Consider the following 20596-nt stretch of genomic DNA (forward strand, 5'->3'; position numbering starts at 1 on the left):
GCTTGCTGATGAGTGAGAATGAAAAAGTGTCCCATCAGTACCAAATGTGTGTGAGCAATTAAACATCACCCAGTCCTTACTTGATGCTTCCTTCTTGTGTTGCCATTTTATATGACATCATTTTATTGTTTTGCTTACTCCTCATGACAACCAGAACTTGGTATATTAGCATGTTTGCACCTGGCTCTGATGGAGCACACCTACAATCCTAGCTGCTCAGGACACTGAAATCCGAAGATCCCAGTTCAAAACCCGGGTAGGAAAGTTTGTGAGACTCCCCAATTAACCCATCTCCAACTAACCACCAAAAAGTTGGAAATGGAGCTGTGGCTCAAGTGGCAGAGAGCCAGACTTCAGTGGAAAAAAAACCCCAGGGACTGTGCCCAGGCCCTCAGTTCAGAACAAAAAGAATGTTTGCTTCTACATGAGGACTCAGGAAAGTTCACACTGCACTGCTTGCATTGCTTTGCTTCCACCTTTGGGCCACGAGAATAAAAAACCAACAGGGGAGAGTCAGGCATGATGTTTCACACCTGTAATCCCAACACTTGGAAAACTGAATCTGGAGGATCATGAGTTTGAGGCCAGCCTCATTACAGTGTGAGGCCCTATTTCAATTCACAAACAAACAGGGCTGAGCATGTGGCTTAGTGGTAGAGTGCTCGCCTAGCACGCATGAAGCCTTGGCTTCAACTCCTCAGTACCACATACACAGAAAAAGCCAGAGGTGGCGCTGTGGCTCAAGTGGTAGAGTGCTAGCCTTGAGCAAAAAGAAGCCAGAGCTAGTGCCCAGGCCCTGAGTTCAAGCCCCAGAAGTGGCAGAAAAAAATATTTTTATAAAAAGCAAACCAACAAATTCCAGGGCTAGGGTGTTGCCTTAGGCTCCACCCTCAGCATCACACGAACAAAAAGAGAAACAAAACAAAACTAGAACGAAAACCCACAGGAGGCAGCGTGAGGAGCGCCTGCAATCGTTGGGCGCTGCTCCAGGTTCGGTCTACACACCACTGGCTTCCGTCTAGCCTGCTCGTAAGGTACTAGATACATATCTTGACTACACAGCTGGAGAAAATGTCACAACTCAGCACCCTGGGTAACCAGCACCCAAACAAGGCCGCAGAACACCACCCACCCACCCACCCCCCAGACATACCCTCCACATACACCCCGGCCCCTTCCCTGGAGATGAATTGTCCCAACTCCTAACAGCAACTACACACAGCTGGCCACCTTACAAATGCAGAAACATTCACGTTTTCTTGTATGTCTGATACCTTTTGCACAAGCTCATCTGTATGAGTCATTCACATTGTTGATGAAGCTGTCAACAATTGTCACTGTTGTCACACCATCTAGTGAACGCACTGCTTTTTACGTGTCCCTTCCAGACTGTTGCGCACTTGGGTAGTGTCCAGTTTGAGGCTACAGTGTAGCCATGACCAGGGTGATGCCAGGTATGCCTCTAGGAGAGAGAGGTGCTGTGTGTGTGTGTGTGTGTGTGTGTGTGTGTGTGTGTGTGTCCGTCCCGACTGGGACTTGAACTCAAGGCTTGGGCACCGCCCTTGAGCTTTTTCCACTCTAAGCTAGTGTTCTACCACTTGAGTCATAGCGCGACTTCCAGCTTTGGGCTGGCTGATTGGAGGTAAGTGTCTCACAGACTTTCCTGCCCCGGCTGGCTCTGAACCATAATTCTCAGATCTCAGCCTCCGGAAAAACTAGGATCACGGGAGTGAGTCACTGCCGTCCCTACCCTTCCCAAGTCCCGGGTGGCTATGATTCTGGCATCCCACCAGCAGAGAGTTCCCCATCCCAATCCGTGCCAGCACTTGGGATGGTCAGGAGGCTAGGCAGGGCCGTTGGGGAGGCAGCTGATGATTGCCGTTTTATAGAGCCAGGCACTGGGAGGTGGAAGTACTTTGTCCAAAGCCATTTACACCCTTGCAGGGAGGGCTCAGGCTGGGATCTGAACAGACCTCGGTCCATCCATTGTCCCAACCCCTTTCTCCAACCTTTCCTAGGGGTCAAAGCCATTCTGCATATGGGGAGAAACAGGATAGGTGGGTCTGGCTCCCCCGGTGCCCTGGGCACGGGTCTGTCTGGGAGACTCTCGGGCCTGGCACCCTGCCCAGCTCACGGGGGCACCGGCCCAGCTGCAGAGGGGTTCGGTGAGCCAGGCGTCCGGGAAAGGGAGCGGGAGGCCGGGTGAGGGTGGGGGCAGAGTGGAGGTGGGGCCTGGGGGAGTCAGAAGTGTCTGCAGCTTGGAGGGGGGGGGGACGGGGGACCGGCGGCCTCCGGGGGGCGGGGCCTGCGGGGCCGCGGGGAGGAGGGGTGTCTGCCCCGGGTCCGGGGTCGAGGAGGCGGGCATCTGGGAGGAGGGCCGCGGGGCGTTTGCACGGAGGTGGGGAGGGGAGATGGGAGGAGCGGGCTCCACCCACCAAGAGGGACCCGCGGGGGGATCCGGGGGCTCGGGGCCCCAGCGGCGCCGGGGTGGGGTGGGGAGGGGGGGGAGACGCGCGCCCCGGGGGCCACGGGAGGGGGCGGGGGCGGGGCTTGCCCGAACGGGGCGGGGCCTGGCGGGAGGCGGCCAATCCGCGCGCGGGGCTCAGGCCCCGCCCCCGCGGCCGCTGCATAGTCATGAGGCGCAGGCCGGCGCTGCGTCAGCGGAAGCGGCGCGGAGCGGCTGTTTCCGACCCGATAAAGCGGCGTTGTCCCCGCGCGCCGGCCGCAGCCTCGCAGCGCTCTCTCCGCGCCCGCGTCGCTGACTGACGGACCGTCCGCCCGGCCGGCCGCCGAGGGCGCAGCCGCCGCCCGGACGCCCCGCCGCCTCCCCGGTGCGCCCGGGGCCCGCGCCCCCCATCGCCCGCCCGCCCGCCCGGCCGGCCCGCCGCCCCGCCGCTGCGCCCGCGGCCCCGGCCGGAGGAGACAGGTGAGCGGCCGCCGGGCCCCGCACCTGAGGGGGCCCCGCACCCGGGCACCTGTCCTTCCCCCCCACCCCGCGCGGCCGGCTGCTCCCCAGCCCTGCGTCTTCCCCCCGGGGAGGGTCCCCGGGTCCCCCGAGCCCCCCCAGGCCTGCGCGGGCTCCCGGCCCTCCGGCCGCACCTGCCCTTCCGTGTCCGCGCCCCTCTCGGTCCGGACCCCCAGCCGGGCCCCGGCCCGCCATCTCTAACTTCCCACCTCTCCGTGGCCCTCTCTCCCAGCCCCCCCTCCCCCCGCCTGCCCCTCGGGTCCGGGGCGCCGTTCCAGGGTGTCCGTTTGAAGACGCCTTTATTTCCCGGGGCCCCCCTTGTCCCTCCCCGAGGGGGACCGGGCATCAGCGCTGCGGGGCCCGGGGCCTCTGGTGTGGAGAAGTCCCTGCGCCTGGACCTCTGCACACCTGGCCCCCCTCCGGGCCCGCTCGCCCTCCCCGGGCCTCCGGCTTAACCCTTCCCTCCCCAAGGTGCGCTGCGCTCCGTGCGGAGCACATTCCAGCGAGGGCCCTGGCCGGGGGAGGTAAGGGTAAGTGGGGCCCCAGCCCGCCGGTTAGTCCCTCCTAATATTCTAGGAGGGAGGAAAGGGCACCGGGTCTCTCGGGGTGGGGGTGGGGGCCTGGGGTTTGTGTTTACCCGATGGGGGTGCTGCTGCAGGTTACAGGACCGAGCCCCGCCCCCATCCGGCACCTCCGCTGACTGACGCTAGCTGGCAGAGCTAGTAGCTCCTTGAAATTGGGGTGGCCTGGGAAGCAGAAGGACTTGCGGGGTGAGCAGTTGTTTAGAGGTCCAGTGATCATCATGGGTCCAGAGCCCCCAGCTCCCAGCCCTGGGAGAGCGACCAGCGCTCCTTCCCTGGACTGTGAGCATGTAGGCTGCCATAGGAAGCCCTCCCTCGGCTATTTTGTTCTTACGGAATAGTAGTAGAGCATAGAAGCCGGAGTCCTGGTCAGTAAAGTCCTTGAGACTCTTATCTCCAATTAACCACCAGAAAACCAGGAGTGGAGCTGTGGCTCAAAGTGGTAGAGCACTAGCCTTGAGCAGAAGAGCTCAGAGACAGCGCCCAGGCCCAGAGTTCAAGCCCCATGACCATCTCCCCCCACCCCCTCCCCCCAAAAAAGCTGGAGGACTGCTTTATGGATTAAGAAGTAGGACAAATGGATATCAGAATGAGGAACGCCCACCAGTCTTGAATAATTTTCTCGCATATCTACTAGGTCTCAATTATGTATTAAATTAGAGTGAGTAGAGTTTAGCACTCTGGAGAGGTTTTGAGAAGCCCCAGAATAGAGAGAGGCAGCGGTTGTGGCCCGGAGCCATGTGGGCTCCAGGTGGAAGGCGACTCTGGCAGAACAAATCAAGTGCTGGGGGGTGGGGAGAAAGAGGTCATCTCTTAAAATCCAGGGCTTGGGTCTCATTCAGGCTGGTTGTTTCTGTGGCTGCCTGTTTGCAAGGCTTGAGAAGCCCATTGGTACGAGGAGGTGGGCTTGTCCAGCCTGCCTCGCCGGGGGGGGGGGGGGGGGGGGAGAAGAGGGCAGCTGCCCGGGCCGTGGAGATTTGTTTGCAGAGATGCTGTGCCCGCAGCTTTAGCTTTGGTTGCATAGTAAAAGCAGATCAGAGATTGGACTGGGTGATCTCCAAGGTGGCTTGCAGCTTTTAACACCCTCTAACTTGCTCATTGGTGGCCGGGAAAGGGGGAGGGGCAGAGAATAGCAGTAAACCAGTTTCTGCCCTTTCTGGAGCCAGGAGATCCCGCCTCCGTGCAGATCTGCAGGGGAGTGGGGGGCGGGCGGCTGGCGGCGGCTGCGGCGGAGGCAGCCACAGCAGAGGCTCTCCCATCCTTCCTGGAAGAAGGGAGCCCGGCAAGGTAGTTGAGCTGACATTTACGTGTCTGGGTGCTGAATTGACTTCATCCACGGTGTCGGGAGTGCTGGGGGGGAGGACCAGGGAGGGACAGTACTGAGGTTCTGGCTGCTGTCATCGTCATTTTCTGACTGATGGACCCCCTCCCTCGCCCTCTTGCTCAGCCCAAGAACCAGCTCTGGGTAGCTCTCAGCCGATTTGTGACAGCCTCTCGCCCTGGCACAGGGTGAGGGCTACTGGTGAGCGCCGTAGGTGACAGGCAGCCCCAAATTGCCAGTGCCCTTGGGAGGGAACACCCCTGGCAGAGCTATGTCTGTAATTTGTGGAGCCAGAACATGCTAGAAGTCATGCTCTTGGTAAGGATGGGTGAAGACACTGCTCTGTGCTAGCCTCCTGTGGTTCCTCAGAATTTTTTATCTTGCATAATTATGTGGATGAGGGTGTGCTAAGAGAGACCATTAGAGGGGCGCCTGGACTCCCAAGCCAGGAGCCGAAGAGCAGCCACCTAGGGGGTGGAGGACCCGCAGGCAGAAGTCTGCACCTCCCCCACGCACTCCCAGACAAGCGCCCCTTGTCTGGATTAGCGGAGCTTCTCCACCAAAATCAGTGAACAAGGAGCTTTTAAAACATAGACTTCTAAGACCCGCACGGAGTGGCCCCTTTTCTCAGTGCCCTTCCCAGTTAGGCACACATGGAAAGAACCCAGAGGGTCCTCTCCTGCCCAGAAGCCAGAATAGATGACCCCTAGGCACTACCAGCCCCGGGCCTCGTGGGTGGAAGCCTGGTAGTGCTCTCATAGTGGCTTCCTTTAGCAAGTGACATAGAGGATGACATTTAAATGAGATGAGCGCATGCTGGCACTGGGGAGAGCTGGGCAGAAGATAGCACAAGGCCAGCCTGGGCTACTTTGAGGAAGACTGTTACAAGAACTTCCCCTCAACGAATGAAAACCTGTAGAGACTTTGGGGTGGGGGAGGGGGCAGCAGTGTCCCCGGCTTGTGCTTTCCTCTTGTACTTACTTGCCTTTCCTGGAGACCCTGAGCAGTGGCAGTGGGCCAGACCGCTCTGTACTGCTGGCCGGCCAGGGTTGGGTGATAAGGCCCAGAACACTTGGGTCCTCAAAGGCCCACCCCAATTGAGGTCCACTGCTTGGCTTTGGAGAGAGGTGGTGGGAAACAACCCCGCCCTGAGGTTGGGGAGACAGACCTGAGTTCAGTTTAGCTCAGCTGCCGTGAGGCTTTGGGTCCTTCGGCAAGAAAGTGGGGGTCTCTTATTGTTTCTCTCTTGGTATTGGAGTTTGAGCTCAGGGCCTCCACCACTTCAGCTGTGCCCCTAGCCCTTTTCTCTTATTTACTTTATTTTCCAGGTGGAGTTTTGTGCTTTTGAGCTGGGCTCCCTTTGCTCTGGTCTTCAGTCCTCCTGCCTACTTACTATGCCTCTGTATCAAGAACTACAGGCATTCATCCTTGTGGCAGGAATATTTTCTGAGACAGGCTCTCACCTCTTATCCATTCCTGCCTCTTTCATAGCTGGGATTTGGGTTTCACCCTATCTACTAAGGACGCTGACACATGGGTTTACAGCGAGGGATGCGAGGAGGGTGCTGAACATTGCCACTCCCACCCCCGGCGCAGGACTCAGAGGGTGCCAGTCAGTCCAGAGTGGGGACCTGGAATCCTGTGCATCCTTCTCAGGCCTTAAGTTTGACCAGACCGTAACCAGTGCCATGGAGGCCTTGCTGTTTCCATCCTCCCAGACCTGTACAGGTTCTCTGGCAGTGGCAGCCGCATTCCTGAACCCCAGCCCAGCCCAGGAGTGGGGGAGGGCCAGTGCCTGCATCCCGGGGGTTCTACTGTTATTTGAATTTTGTGGCTTGGGCGCGTCAGGTTCAGCCTCTGAACCCTGAGCCACCGGAGTTGGTCAGCAAGCACATCTTACCTGTTTGAAAGCAAGGGAAACCTCCAATGCGAAGTACGCAGCAAACCCTGCATTAGAGGGTGGGGAGACATGGAGACATGTGTCTTATGTCCTGACCACGAATCTCCGTGCACATTCCGTGCAATCACTTAGATGTTTAAGTCCCCTCTCTGCCAAAAGGCAATAGTAAATAAGCTCTTCTTTGTAAAGTCACAATTTGAGGGAAATGTATTAATCCAGAAGAATGTGATTGCTTTGTTTGTAGTGGGAAGGGAATATTTTCCCCCCCGCAGTTATTTTTTGGGGGGTGTTGGGGGCTGGGATAAGCTTGTGTTTGGTGAACGTATGCTGTACCACTGGGAAGGAGGAGATGAAATCACTTTTCAGAAATGTGTTAGACTTAAGGGGAGGACTAACTGAGGGCCAGAAGGGGCAGCTCTTATCAGTGACAACCATCTTTTGCAACTAAATTAGCATAGTCCTAGTGGACTAAATTAGGAAAGCTTTAGAGTTAGTCTGTTAAGCTTTACAATGTTTTTGCTCATGTGTTCCATGAAGTTACTTTGCAGCACTCTAGGCACATTTAAAATTATGGGCACATTCAAACTCTTTGTTCTAATTGTAAATAACTATACAGATTTAATTTCTAACTGGCCACTTATAATCCCAACTGTTCAGGAGGCTGAGATCTGAGAATTGTGGTTTGAAGCCAGTGAGGGCAGAAAAGTCCTTGAGGCTCAGTTATATACAGTTAAGCAAAACACTGAAAGTGGAGGTGTGGCTCATGTAGTAAAGTGAAAAGGCCCAAGTGCCAAGTGAGAGTGTGAGGCTTTAAGTTCAAGCCTCAGTATGCCACCCCCAAAGACTTAATTTCTAGTGTTAAAAATAACTGTTAAAACAATCAATAAAAGTAACTGCTCTTTTGCCTTTTTGTTGTTGTTGTTGGTACCAGTTCTGAGAGTTGAACTTGGCTCTGTCCTTTAGTAGCTAGGATTATGGGCATGAGCCACTGGCTTGAAAATATTTTCATTGGTTATTCTTCATTCTTTTCCGTAACAGAATTTGTCATTTACAATATTTTTGTAATCATTAAGCTATGCTAATTTGATCCAGAAAATAGTTTTGTCACAATTATTACCTATTCAGAATTATTCGTAGGAAATTGATTTGGATAAATTGTTACTAAAAGCACAAAGTAAAAAAATGCCTTGCCAGGAGTTCTCCAGGCTGGGTGGGGTCCGTTTAAGGTGTCTCAGAGAAAGGTATTGTGACCTGTTCCTGGGAACCAGCACATAGCTCTGGCCAGGACTCTCCCAGTAGAGAGCCTGCCTTAGCTCTAGATAGGGAAGGAGAGTGAAGGTGACCTTGGGTTGTGGCTGGGACCTCCGGGGCACTGGCACTGGGCCACGGTGACTTCTCAGAGAGCTCAGTTTTAGGAAAGTTTGTGTGTGTAGTGGTGTGGGAACTCGGGGTTGTGCATAGCCCACCTCTGGGAGCCTCTGGGACGCCTTGTGTGGCAGCCTGAGCTGTCACTGTTGGCCTGTGTGTGGGGCTTCTCTGACATTGAGTGGTAGAGCCCTGTGCTCCCAAGTTACGACACCACCGTTGCTCCATCTTAGCTTTAGTATTTAATTGCTTGCTTTCTAAATGTGCTGTGAAACAGCAAAAAGACGATGGATGTCTTGAACAGGCCTGCTTCTGTTGGGCCTGTGCATTTCTATGTGGTCGGATTAAAATGTAAGCTTGTGGAATTGTGCCTTGAGTTAAACTTCAATTTGCCAGGAAGATGTGTAAGAAGCCCAGACTGGTGTTGTCTCCCAGGTGGTGGCGCAGCCTGGGGTTGTCTGCTAGTCTCTGGGCGAGGCCTCGGGGAGGCTGGGCAGGTAAGCGCATCCTGCCAGGAAGGGGTGCCAAGGAGGCTTCTCTGGGAGAGCCAGGAGCATCTGCACACACTTGGTGGCCAGTTCTGGGTGTCCTGTCTGAGCCGCTAACATTGGCTGCTTTTAATTTAGAAGTCAAAGGAATTTGGTAAGAAAGTTTAGTAATTAAATAAATGGTCCTATCTCACCCCTCAGAAACAGCAGGCTGAGGCTACAGAGCAGAACTTGGTGTTGCTCAATAGTTTTGTGACCTCAGGGCAGCTTAAGGACCCAGGGGTCCCTGGTAGGGTTCAGTTTTGTGGGCAGTCTGGCCCCCTGGGGCTTCTCCCTGTTCTCTGGAGAGTGGGACCCAGTGAAGAGAGGTCAGGCAGTGGGCCTGGACAGGATGGCTGTGAGCGTGTGTAGGGAGGGAGGGGATGTGTCCTTGAGTTCAAGGCTTGCCTTTGTCCTGGGGTACGTGAAGATGGGAACCCAGTCTCGGCTTTTCAGGGAAGCCCGTGGTTCATATGGACCACAGAGAACAGACTGGACAAGCGGGCAGAGGTCCTGGCTCTTCCGGCGCTGCCTGCCCACCTTTTCTACATTTCTATGGCATTGGGGCAGCGGTGTGAAGTCGCAGCTGCCGGCGCTGGAGCATGGTAGAAGCACTCTGTTGAAAGAGCAGCTCAGTGGGGTGGGGTGGGCATTCCCAGCATGCAAATCTCCTTCAGGCTTGGTCGGGCAGCATGGGGCAGGAATCCTGGGAAAATCCGTTCTGGTTTTCATAGTGCTTGTGTAGAAGCGTTTGCATTAAAAGCTTGGAGTAGGAAGTGCCCCATCCGGCCCCAAGTGCCCTTCCCTCCACCCGTAGCTGCCCAGAAAGTCCAGGTGGAGGGAAGTCGGGCCCCGGTGGTGGAGGTCATCCTATTCCTCACTCCAGATGTGCAGACAGGAGTGGGTGCCCTAGGACCGGGGCCTGGGCAGGCTTTGGGGGAGCAAGTGCAGGGCCTTCTGGAGGGCAGTGCTGTTGCGGGCAGCCTCTGAAGAGCCATTTGGGTTTAATGTTAAGAGGACTGTAGGGGTAAAGGGGCAGGGGAAGCAGAGCAGATCCCAGCCATGCAGGGAGTGAGTGTCATACTTCCGCTGAGCCATCCCTGGCTCTGTGACCTTGGCCTAGAAGCTGCCACTGCCAGAGCTTTGCGTGGTATAGCAGCAGTACAATGGGTGTTTGTCTCCAGCCCTCACTGGACCCTTGAGGAACAGTGGCAAGAGCCGCTCACACAGTGCTGAGCTCTCAGAGCCCCCAAGGACAGGTGGCTGTGTGCAGGTGGCCAGGCCTGCAGCACGCCCGGGGCACAGACTACATTGCTCACTTCCTCCCTGCTCCTTACAGATACCTGGAGAAATGTGGAGATGTCCTTCGTCCCTATGTCCTACCCAGAGGCTCCTCTGTGGTCACAGTCCGCACCAGATGGGTCTCACTGACGGTGCTTGGCTGCTGGAGGCTCTGCCACCAGAGCTGCCATCCCTAGCCCCCCAACCCCCAGGCTCACCCCCCAGCCAGGCACATGAGAGGACAAACCCCGCCACTGGCTCAGCACTCGAATCGCTTCCTCTGGTCCCTGCAGCTTTAGGGAGAAGTGCCGCTGCTTGCCTTAGTTCCCTCCTTTTGTGTGTCGTGGGTCAGTGGGCTTGCTCAGCCTTGGCTGTGGAGTCAGGCTGGGAGCTAAAGAAGGGCTGTGCCCTGCTCTGCTTTGGAGTTGTTCCCAAGTACTCGGTGCCAGTCCTGAAAGATGCCAAGCAGGTGTTGCCTGCGCTGATCAGAGGGTCTTGAGACTTGTTATTACAGATCTTTTCAGACATGGGGTAAGGTAGGGTCATCCCAGGCTCCTTGCCCCGTGTTCTCAGTTTGGCACACAGGCCTCCAGTCTGCACTGGCTCTTCAAGGAGCAGTCTAGACAGGGTTTGCCTTTGGGCCTTGGCCTCCCGTGTTCCGTGTTTCAGTGCTCAGTCTGGGAGCCTCTTCTCAGGGTGAAGTGGGACCAGCAGTGTGGAGGGCCTCTGAGTTCTTACCAGTTTTTGTTTTTGTTTTGCAGGGGGTAGGGCGTGTGTGTGGGGAAACAGGGTCTTTGTAGCCCAGACTGGATTCAAATCTGCTTCCACCTCCTGAATGTTGAGATTACAGACGTGTGCTACCACACTTGGAACTCGGGGTTTTCAGAATGCTAGGCAAGTGCTCAATCACTGAGCTGCATCCCAGGCCTGTTCACAGTTTGAAGTGTCCCTCTAACACCATGACTGTGTGTGAAAGCAGGAGGTGAGGGAGGAGAGCCCGGTGCTCTGCAAGCCTCTGTGATGGGCGCAGGCAAGCCTGTGGCATTGTCTCTGGCCGGTTATCCGGTCAGGTTGACGGTTTGCACCATCTCTGCGGCTGGAAGCCGATAAGGCTCTTGGGGGAGTTACCGGTTTGGGGTGACAAGTCCAGATAGTTTTCTGATTATGTTCTGTGGGTCTAGGATGAGAGTCTGGAAGCCAAGAGAGGGCAGGTTGTGGCTCCTCCCTGGGCATGCTACAGTTTGGGGGGAAATAGGGTTTCAACATTTCAATGTGGGCTTTCTTGTGCTCTCCTCAGTGCTTACCCATCCTGGGATTGCCTTTGCCTTTGTGGTCCCGTTTTAGTCTTGGGTCCCTTGCACTTGGCTGGGACCTCCGGCCTGCCTTCACCTCAGAACACCTGCTGCTCCTCTGTCCCTTTGTGGTCAGAGTCTTGGCGATCATGAGTGATTCTTTTCTTTTCTTTTTTTTTCTTATTTATCATCAAAGTGATGTACAGAGAGGTTACAGTTTCATACGTTAGGCCTTGGGTGCATTTCTTGTACTGCTTGTTACCTCCTCCCTCATCCTCCCCTCCCCCCTCCCCCTTTCCCTCTCCCCCCATGAGTTGTTCAGTTGGTTTACACCAAATGGTTTTGCAGTGAGTGATTCTTATTGCCGAGGCCTTTCAGGTGAGCCGGGCGCGTTTCTGCAGCAGTGCACCTGCCCAACTTGGTGGCAGCTCAGGCTGCCGTGCAGAACACCATAGACTTGGGGGCTTGGAGGCCAGAAGGCCTTTTGTACCCTGCAGTCTGCCTCACTGACACCGCTGCTCGCTGGCCTGCACGTAGGGGCCTGGGCAGGGCCTTCTCTCCACCGCTTTCATGAGGGTGTTGGTCCCACTCTGGTTCCTCATCATCGAGTCGCCTGCCAGTTCCTCTGCTTTGGGAGGTGAGATTTCAGCATGTGGGCTGGAGGGGACACATTCAGACCACAGTACTCAGTAATTACCAGTTGTGGTGGTTTAATCACTGTTAGCCCAGTTGGTGCTGCACTTAGAGGGTGAGTATACCTTGAAATTATCTCTCTCCTGTATGGAGCCCTTCAGAAATCCCCATGCGGCTCCAGCCGGCTCTGGTAAATAAGGGCTTCTCTGAGCAGGTCTGCTGTGCCACGTGGGCTGGAATGAGCCTGTGAGCATGACGACCACACTGTGGATTGGGTGTACACATTGCTGAATGAGAAAACAGGCTCAGCACCCTCAAGGCACTGCACGCCTGGCCTGTGGGAGGGGGAGCCGTGAGGCCGCTTCTGCGGAGGTGAGGACGCGGCCCTGACCTTGAGGGTACACATGGACGAGAGCTGTTGGTTTGTTCCTCGGTTGTAAAGAGGCCAGCCAGGGAGGGCTTCTCAAAATTTGAGACTCAAGAAGAAACAAAACCCAGGTCAAGCTGAGCCACTATGGGACTGCACCTTCGTAGGCACTTGCTGTTCAGAAAGGTGGAGCTGGAACAGGGAGGGCAGGGCCTGGCTGGCATCTTTCCTCAGGGCCAGGCCTGGGTATTGTCACGTGATTCAGGAGTACCTGCCTGAGAGCCAGATACCAGGAGAGACTGAGCAGGTCCCAGGCCCCCTGGCTTGCGTGTGGGGGCCTTGCCCTGCTCCAAGAGCCTTCCACAGCTTGTGCCTGGCTGTGTTGGAGACAGTTGTGCAGCCCCAGGAGAGACCCCTTGAGCATTAAGAGGTCTCATTGCAGGGGCTCGAAGGCATTTAGTGTGGAGAGTTAGTCAGCCTCTCATTCTGCTTGTTCATAGATCTGAACCTGGGAACAGCCCTCGAAGAATAGTTGCAGTACATCCCAAGTCAGTCACCCAAGCCCAGCATCTCCATCCTGGGGGCCTTTCCTGCCTAACTCAAGTGCATCCTAGCATTGCGATCCATACAGTGAGTGTGCTGCTTTCTCTCTCATCCCCATGCTGTAGTCTCCCCCCCTCCCCCGCAGCTTAGAAGACTAGACTGGAAAGTGGGGCTGCTTGACAGCTCTTCTTTCTGAGCGTAGCAGGGGGCTGTGATGCAGTGTCTGGTTCCATGTATAGAGCAGGTGGAAGGTCTGCAGATGGGTGCCACTGTACCTCTGTTCACCTAGGCATCACCTGCATCGAGCAGCTGCAATTTGTGATAGCATCTCAGCCTAAATGTGAGCTGCTGTGCCCAGGTTTAATGCAAAAGATCCCCTCTGTTCCTGGATCAGGGACTCTCCTCATCACCTAAGTGGTGGCCCTGACTCGGGCCTTGGGCGTGCCCATTGGTGCCCACTGGGCTGGAGGTTCGCAGTGGCTGGACTCGGGTACCTCTCCCTGAGGCCTCTGGGGCTCTGTGTTTCTGCCCAAGCTGTTTCAGCTCTTGGCCTTCAGAGAGCACACAGCCTATGGCCAAGCATTCCTACTCCTCTACAACCCTGTGGGCCTCTGGTGGTCACCTACATTCTGACCTGAGGCCCTGTACCAACCCACAGCCCCTACCCTGCCCCGTGTGGGCAGGTTGCCACCTTTGGAATGTCAGGCCTTTTCTTTGCCAATAGAAGATGACTTGTAAGTTCTATCTCCTTCTTCTTTTTTTTAAAGTACCCAGTACCGGAGTTTGAGTTCAGGTCATTGTGCTTGATAGGCTTGCTCATTTGGCTGGTGTTCTTCCACTTAAACCAGCCTTTCTGCTGGTTATTTTGGAGATGAGTCTTATAGAACTTTCTGCCTTGACTGGCTTTCAGTCACGATCCTCTGGATCTCAGCCTCCTGGGTAGCTAGGATTACCAGTGTGAGCCACCAGTGTGTTCACCCCGCCCCCCCTTTTTTGCCGGTTGTGAGGCTTGAACTCAGGGCCTGGGTGCTGTCTCTGCGCTTCTTTGTTCAAGGATAGTGCTCTGCCACTTTGAGCTGCAACTCCACTTCTGATTTTCCGGTGGTTTATTGGAAATGAGTCTCATGGACTTTCCTGCCCAGGCTGGCTTTGAATCATAATTCTCAGATCTCTGCCTCCTGAGTAGCTAAGCCACCAGTACCCAGCTTTTCTTTTCTTTCTTTCCCTTTCTCCCATCTTCCCTCCCTTCATTCCTTTTCTTTCTTGTTCTCTTTCTTCCTCCTTCCCTTCCTTCCTCTTTTTCTTTCTCTCTTTTACTTTCTTCCTTCCTTCATTTCTTCCTCTCTCTCTCTCTTTTCTTTCAATCTTTCCCTCCTCCCCTCCCCTCCCTCATTCCCTTCCTCTCTTCCATCCTTCCATCTGTGTGTCCATCTTGGGGCTCTCATTCTTGCTTAGCTTTTTCTTCTCAAGGCTGGTACTCTATCACTTGAGCTATAGCTACACTTCTGGCATTTTGCTAGCTAATTGGGGATGATGGCCAAGCTGCCTTTAAACCTTTATCCTTATATCTCAGCTGCTGTCCTGAACAGCTAGAATTACAGTGCCCAGCTCTTTTTTTCTTCCCTTTCTCTTCTGCCTTTCTGTTTGTCTATCTTTGACAGGGTCTTGCTGTATTGCCCAGGTTGGCCTCAGACTCACTGTCCTCTCAAGTGGTGGAATTATAAGCCTGCGCCCCGGCCACAGCTAGCTGGGTTGCAGTTGGGTTTTTTTTTGTAATTTATTTATTAATTAAACACAATTTTTTTGACAAGGTGTTGTGCAAAAAGGGTACAGTTACATAGTAGGGCAGTGTGTACATTTCTTGTGATATCTTACACCCTGTTTTTCTCTCCCTTCTCTAGGTCAGGTAGACATATATACAATACACAATGTATCAAGAACATATACAGGGGCTGGGAATATGGCCTAGTGGCAAGAGTGCCTGCCTGATATACATGAGGCCCTGGGTTCGATTCCCCAGCACCACATATACAGAAAATGGCCAGAAGTGGCGCTGTGGCTCAAGTGGCAGAGTGCTAGCCTTGAGCAAAAAGAAGCCAGGGACAGTGCTCAGGCCCTGAGTCCAAGCCCCAGGACTGGCAAAAAATAAAAATAAATTAATAAATTAATAAATAAATAAGAACATATACAGTAGCCACGTGGCCACGCCAAAGAAAATTCGCCTAGGGCTTTAAATGTAATGTCGACATTAGACAATATGTCGACAATAGTCTTATATGAACGTACATACATAGCTTTTGAGCTATTGTATTCCACTGAGAGGTCAATTTTTGACCTTTATATGTTGAGTAGTTGTTTGGTTTTAGTTACATAATGTTGGGTCGCTGACCCAATCCTGTGGGAAATACCATTTGACAAGAAGTTTTTGGTTTCACAGACCTGGTCTCTACTGTCTCCCCTTTACCCCATCTTAACAGTCATATATCAGGGAGATCATGCCCCTTTGTTTTCTGTGTTCTAGGCTTGTCTCGCTCAACATTATTTGTTCAAGTTCTGACCATTTCCCTGCGAATAACAATATTTCACCATTCCTAATCGCTATGTAGTCTTCCATTGTGTATAGGTACCATATTTTTTGGATCCATTAAACTGTGGAGGGGCATCTGGGTTGATTCCATATTTTGGCTATTGTGAATTGTGCAGCAATAAACATGGAAGTGCAAATGTCTTTTTGATATCTTGGGACCTGCTGTTCAGGGTAGATACCTAGGAGTGGTATGGCTGGGTCATAGGGTAGGTCTATATTGAGCTTTTTGAGAAACCTCCATACTGTTCTCCAAAGTGGTTGTACTAATTTGCGCTCCCACCAACAATGGAGAAGGGTTCCTCTTTCCCCGCACCCCCTCCAGCATTTGTTGTTGCCTGAGTTCAGAGTATAGGCCATTCTAACTGGAGTGAGGTGGTATCTCAGGGTTGTTTTTATTTGCATTTCCTTTACTACCAGGAATGTTGAACATTTCCTCATAGGTTTCTTTGCCATTTTTATCTCTTCTCTTGTGAAGTCTCTCTCTTTTTTTTTTTTTTGCCAGTCCTGGGCCTTGGACTCAGGGCCTGAGCACTGTCCCTGGCTTCCTTTGCTCAAGGTTAGCATTCTGCCACTGGAGCCACAATACCACTTCTGGCCATTTTCTATATATGTGGTGCTGGGGAATCGAACCCAGGGCCTCATGTGTATGAAGCAAGCTCTCTTGCCACTAGGCCATATTCCCAGCCCTGTGAAGTCTCTCTTTAGCTCCTTTGCCCATTTCCTAATTGGTTTACTGGGCTTGGAGGGGCTTAGTTTTTTGAGTTCTCTGTAGATGACAGATATCAGGCCTTTGTCTGTTGCTGTGCTGGTAAAGATTCTTTCCCATATGGTTGGCTGTCTTTCTCTTTTGGTGGCTATGTCCTTAGCTGTGCAGAAACTTTTTAATTTGTAGTAGTCCCATTTGTCGAGTCTCTCCCCTATTTGTTGTGCCCCTGGGACTCTATTCAGGAAGGTTCTTCCTGTGCCTATAAGTTCTAGCGTCTTTCCTACTCTGTCCTTCAGTAGTTTCAAGGATTCAGGTCTGATATTGAGGTCCTTGATCCATTTTGAGTTGATCTTGGTGCATGGTGATAGGCTTGGGTCTACTTTGAGTTTTCTGCATATGGCTGCCCAGTTCTCCCAGCACCAGTAGTTGAAGAGGCTATGTTTATTCCATTGTATGTCTTTAGCTCTTTTGTCGAATATCAGCTGACTGTAAGAGTGCGGTTTTATTTCTTGATCTTCAATTCTATTCCATTGGTCTTCCAATCTGTTTTTATACCAATACCAGGCTGTTTTTGTTATGATGGCTCTATAGTAGAGCTTGAAGTCTGGTATTGTGATACCTCCTGCACTGCTTTTTTTTGCCTAGAATTGCTTTGGTTATTCTAGGTCTTTTGCTGTTCCATATGAATTTATGGCTTGCTTTCTCTACTTCATTGAAGAATGTAACTGGGATTTTGATAGGGATTGCATTGAATTTGTATAACAATTTGGGCAATATGGCCATTTTCACTATATTGATTCTGCCTACCCATGAGCATGGGAGGTCTTTCCATCTCCTTGTGTCTTCTTTGATTTCCCTTATTAGATTTTTATAGTTCTCATTAAATAGGTCCGTCACATCCTTGGTTAGGTTGATCCCTAGGTACTTTATTTATTTTTGGCTACTGTAAATGGAATAGTTTCCATAATTTCCTTTTCTGCTTGTACATTGCTGGTGTACAGAAAAGCTGCTGACTTTTGTGGATTGATTTTGTATCCTGCTACTTTGCCAAAATGGTTTATTAGGTATAGGAGTTTGGGGACTGAGTTTTTTGGGTCCTTCAGCTATAAGATCATGTCGTCTGCGAATAGGGATAGCTTGATTTCTTCCTTGCCGATGTGGATCCCTTTGATGTCCTCCTCTTGCCTTATTGCTATGGCTAGGGATTCCAGCACTATGTTGAAAAAAAGTGGGGAGAGTGGGCATCCTTGGGTTGCAGTTTTTAATCACGGCAGCATCAAGGCCCACTAGCAGTTGTGTGGGAGGTGTGGTGGTGGTGTGGGTCTGCTCCTTGCTATGTCATACAGCCCCTGGCGATTCCAGGCTGCACAGAACACCTGCAGGTGGAAGGATGAGAAGGAAAGGTAACAGAGGAGCAGGAGAAGGGACTGGCAGATTAGGGATGTGGTCAAGAACACCGCATGCAGCTCAGGTTGTGCCCGGCAGTAGGGAGCTCCCACCATGCACCCAATAAAGAAGGGCTTGGCCATCAGCAGTGGTGAGGTAGGCGGGGTGGCCTTGCCTGGCTGTCCTGGACAGGCACGGGAGGGCTCTGCCCTGCCCCCTCCCAGTGGGCTTCCTGCCTGGTGGAGCTGACTCCACTGCCAGTTGCATTGATGGTAGCTTGTGGTTCTGGGAAGGACAGAAGGGAACTGCCTCAGCCAGGAGAGCTGAAAAAGAAGAGCCCAGGGTTTGGTGACGGGGAAGGTTCCAGGTCCCCATGTGTGTGTTTGGAGAGCACACCCCAAGGGGCCTGTAGGCTCCTCAGGGCAGTGCTGGGCAGTGAGAGGCAGGGGACCGGGGAGCAGTTGTTGGGAGGGTTTCAGTGTGGCCCCAAGCACCTAGGGCTCTCAGAGCGGGACAGAACAGGGTTGCCTTCTGGAATCTGGGAAGGAGGCGGTGCTTACACTTATCGATTAGATGAGCATTTTATCTGGATATGGCTTGTGTTGATTATGAAATGTGAAAGCAGATTTTTGCTGAGTCTGTTTTTGCTAGCGCAGTCTTCCTCCACTGGGTCTGTTCAGGGTCTCTGCTCAGACTCAGACCCCAAGCAGGCTCACCATCACCCCACTTGCCAAGCACTTAACCTCTGCCAGGGCCAGTGCCAGCTCCTCTGCCTGCCCTACAGTCTTTGTCTTACTTGATAGAACAACACGTCCATTCCTCTGGAGTCAGTTCTAGAAAATATGGCCTGACCAAGAATCTCTGCCATCAGCAAGGATATGTGCTTTGAGAGACAGGGTTCTCTGCTCTGATGCCACAGGCTGGTCCCTCTCCCCCCCCCCCCGCCCCCCGTTTTGTTGCCTAGGTCTTGAGCTCCTGAGATCAAGTGTCCCCCTCTGTGTCCAGGCAGCCTGCCATTACACTTGGCATGTTTCTCCTGCCATTTTGTGTCTTTTTTTTTTTTGTATGAACTAAATTGTTCCAGTAAGTCCTAAGAAAGTAACAAAAGGTAGGGCCCACATTACCAAATTCATAGAAAGATTATGTCACAACTGAATTGCAACAAAAACTCCTTTAATTGCATGGCCTTCCTGCAGGCAGGTGGGATCTTCTGCTAAAAGAAAGCTCTATGCCCCTGTCTCCGCAGTGTAGTCTCATAATTTCTGGGTGCATGTTAGAGGGTTGTGTCCTGGTACCCACCAGGGAGGCGCCTGCTACCCCATCTCTGGGCCCGTGAACTGCCGGTGAGGCTCTATGTCTAGGGCTGGTGCCTGCTGGCTAGTTGGTGATTGCTGAACCTAGCTGCTGAGCCACTGGAGGGTTTCTGTGTGCTGGGGCTGGGCTTCTGCTGCCCCATCATAACTCAACCTCCCAGGCAGCTGACCTCACAGCTTTTTAGGGTGGCTTTGTTCTTACTGTCATTGTCTTTACTGGCATTGGCGCCAGGCGCTCCCGCATCTACCACAACACAGAATGACTGCTGATGGTTGTGGTGATGGTCACTTTGGTGTCTCAAACTTACTTTGCTGAGAAAAGTAGAGGAGTTAAAATTAGCAGTGAGTGCCACAGAAAGTCAAGGTTGTCCAAAAGAACTAGGCAATGTCACATTGAAAAATGTGGCAGAGATAAGACTTGGCAGTAAAGAAGCTGCGGGTGGAATTTGCAGCCGCGTTGGGCCAGGTGGGAGGCGGCCTGGAGCTGCAGGCTGTGAGGCCCTGGGCCCCAGGAGAGGCGCCTGGGTGAGGCTGCCCATTGCCACATGTCCACACAGAGCATGCTGAGACCCAAAAGGTGGAGCTGGCCCTTCCAGGACCCCTGTGGCCCCAAGTTCCTTGGGTACAATGTTGTGGTTGCATAGAACCCACGTAGGTCCTGCTTTTGCTTGTTCTAGACCACTAAAACCCTAATGCAGTGTAAATGATGTGTCAGACGCTGCAGTACTCTGCATTTTTTTCTAAATATTTTCTGTCAGTAGTTGGTGAATGTGAATGTGAACCCAGGAATATGGAGGCCCGACTGTACAAGCACCCCTTTATACACAGTGTGAAACCATATGATGAAGATGATGTTACCACAGAAGATGTAGACTGTGTTTTGCATTTGTGTAATATGGTTCACGTTGTACACTATGTCGTGTATATGCGTGTATAGTCGCATCTTATTACATGTAGTATTTTGTACTGACTGGGTATGATTCATGATTACATTCTGCATCTTGTTTAAGAAGTTCCTTGGGAATGTCTGGCTGTTAGGGTTCGAGTTCTGCAGTAGCTCATTTTCATTGTGGAGGGCTGGTAGGGGAAGGCTGTGGACTCTTGACCTGGAATCTGAGCCTGCCATGCCCAGAGTCCCTCTGGAGGCCCCAGCCCAGCCCGCACGGCACAGCTGGTGCTTGGCTGGCTCCCACAGTGCAGGAGTTGGAGAGATGCAGGTGCTGCTTACTGTGGCCACTTCCCTGGCTGGGCAGAGGACTCGAGGGCTGTTGGTTCTCACCAGGGTTGACCACCAGCTTCCCTCGAGGCCCCTCTGCAGAGGCCACGGCTTAGGGGAGCCCCAAAGTCTGGCATATGGCCATTGAGTTCCTCTTGAGACAGGAAGTCTGATCCTGTCCAGCCAGGCTGCTACTGATGTCACATCAGGCCTCTCAGCAGCCTGGCCCAGCTCTTGTGAGGCCAAGAGAACCTCAGGGTCACACTTATTAACGAGGATCACCTCTCCAGGGCTGAGCATGGTGGTTTACACGTGCAATCCCAGAGTGCAGGAGACAGTAGACAGGAGGATTAAAGCACAAGGGGCAAAACTGAAAGATAGTCCCTGAAAAATAACCAGAGCACGAAGGGCTAGAAACATGGCTCAAGTGGTAGAGTACCTGTCCTGGGTCTCTGAGTTCAAACCCCAGTACTGCCCCTCTCCCCCGCACCCCCCCACCCCCCACCCCCCCGCAAAGATCTGTGCTCTTTGGCTTTGGCTTGGACCATCATGGGTTTGCAGCAGTCTGGCCTAGAGTGTGGCCCTGTGTGTGGAACTTGGTTTGAATGATGAG

General features: G+C 53.0%; 1 protein-coding gene across 2 annotated transcripts in view; it reads left to right on the plus strand.

Annotated features, from left to right (window-relative positions):
• The first annotated feature begins 2681 nt into the window (after nucleotides 1-2681).
• Slc45a4 (solute carrier family 45 member 4) overlaps nucleotides 2682-20596 on the plus strand; it is a 60344-nt gene continuing 42429 nt past the window's right edge. Inside the window, exon 1 of one of the 2 annotated variants that reach the window (XM_048358442.1) lies at nucleotides 2682-2926. The gene's annotated coding sequence lies outside the window, so the exon portion shown is untranslated. Of the gene's footprint in view, nucleotides 2927-3239; nucleotides 3496-20596 lie in introns of those variants that run through there. The other variant, XM_048358443.1, reaches the window with a different exon arrangement.

Source organism: Perognathus longimembris, chromosome 12, assembly GCF_023159225.1.
Source record: "Perognathus longimembris pacificus isolate PPM17 chromosome 12, ASM2315922v1, whole genome shotgun sequence".
NCBI classification, from domain to species: domain Eukaryota; kingdom Metazoa; phylum Chordata; class Mammalia; order Rodentia; family Heteromyidae; genus Perognathus; species Perognathus longimembris.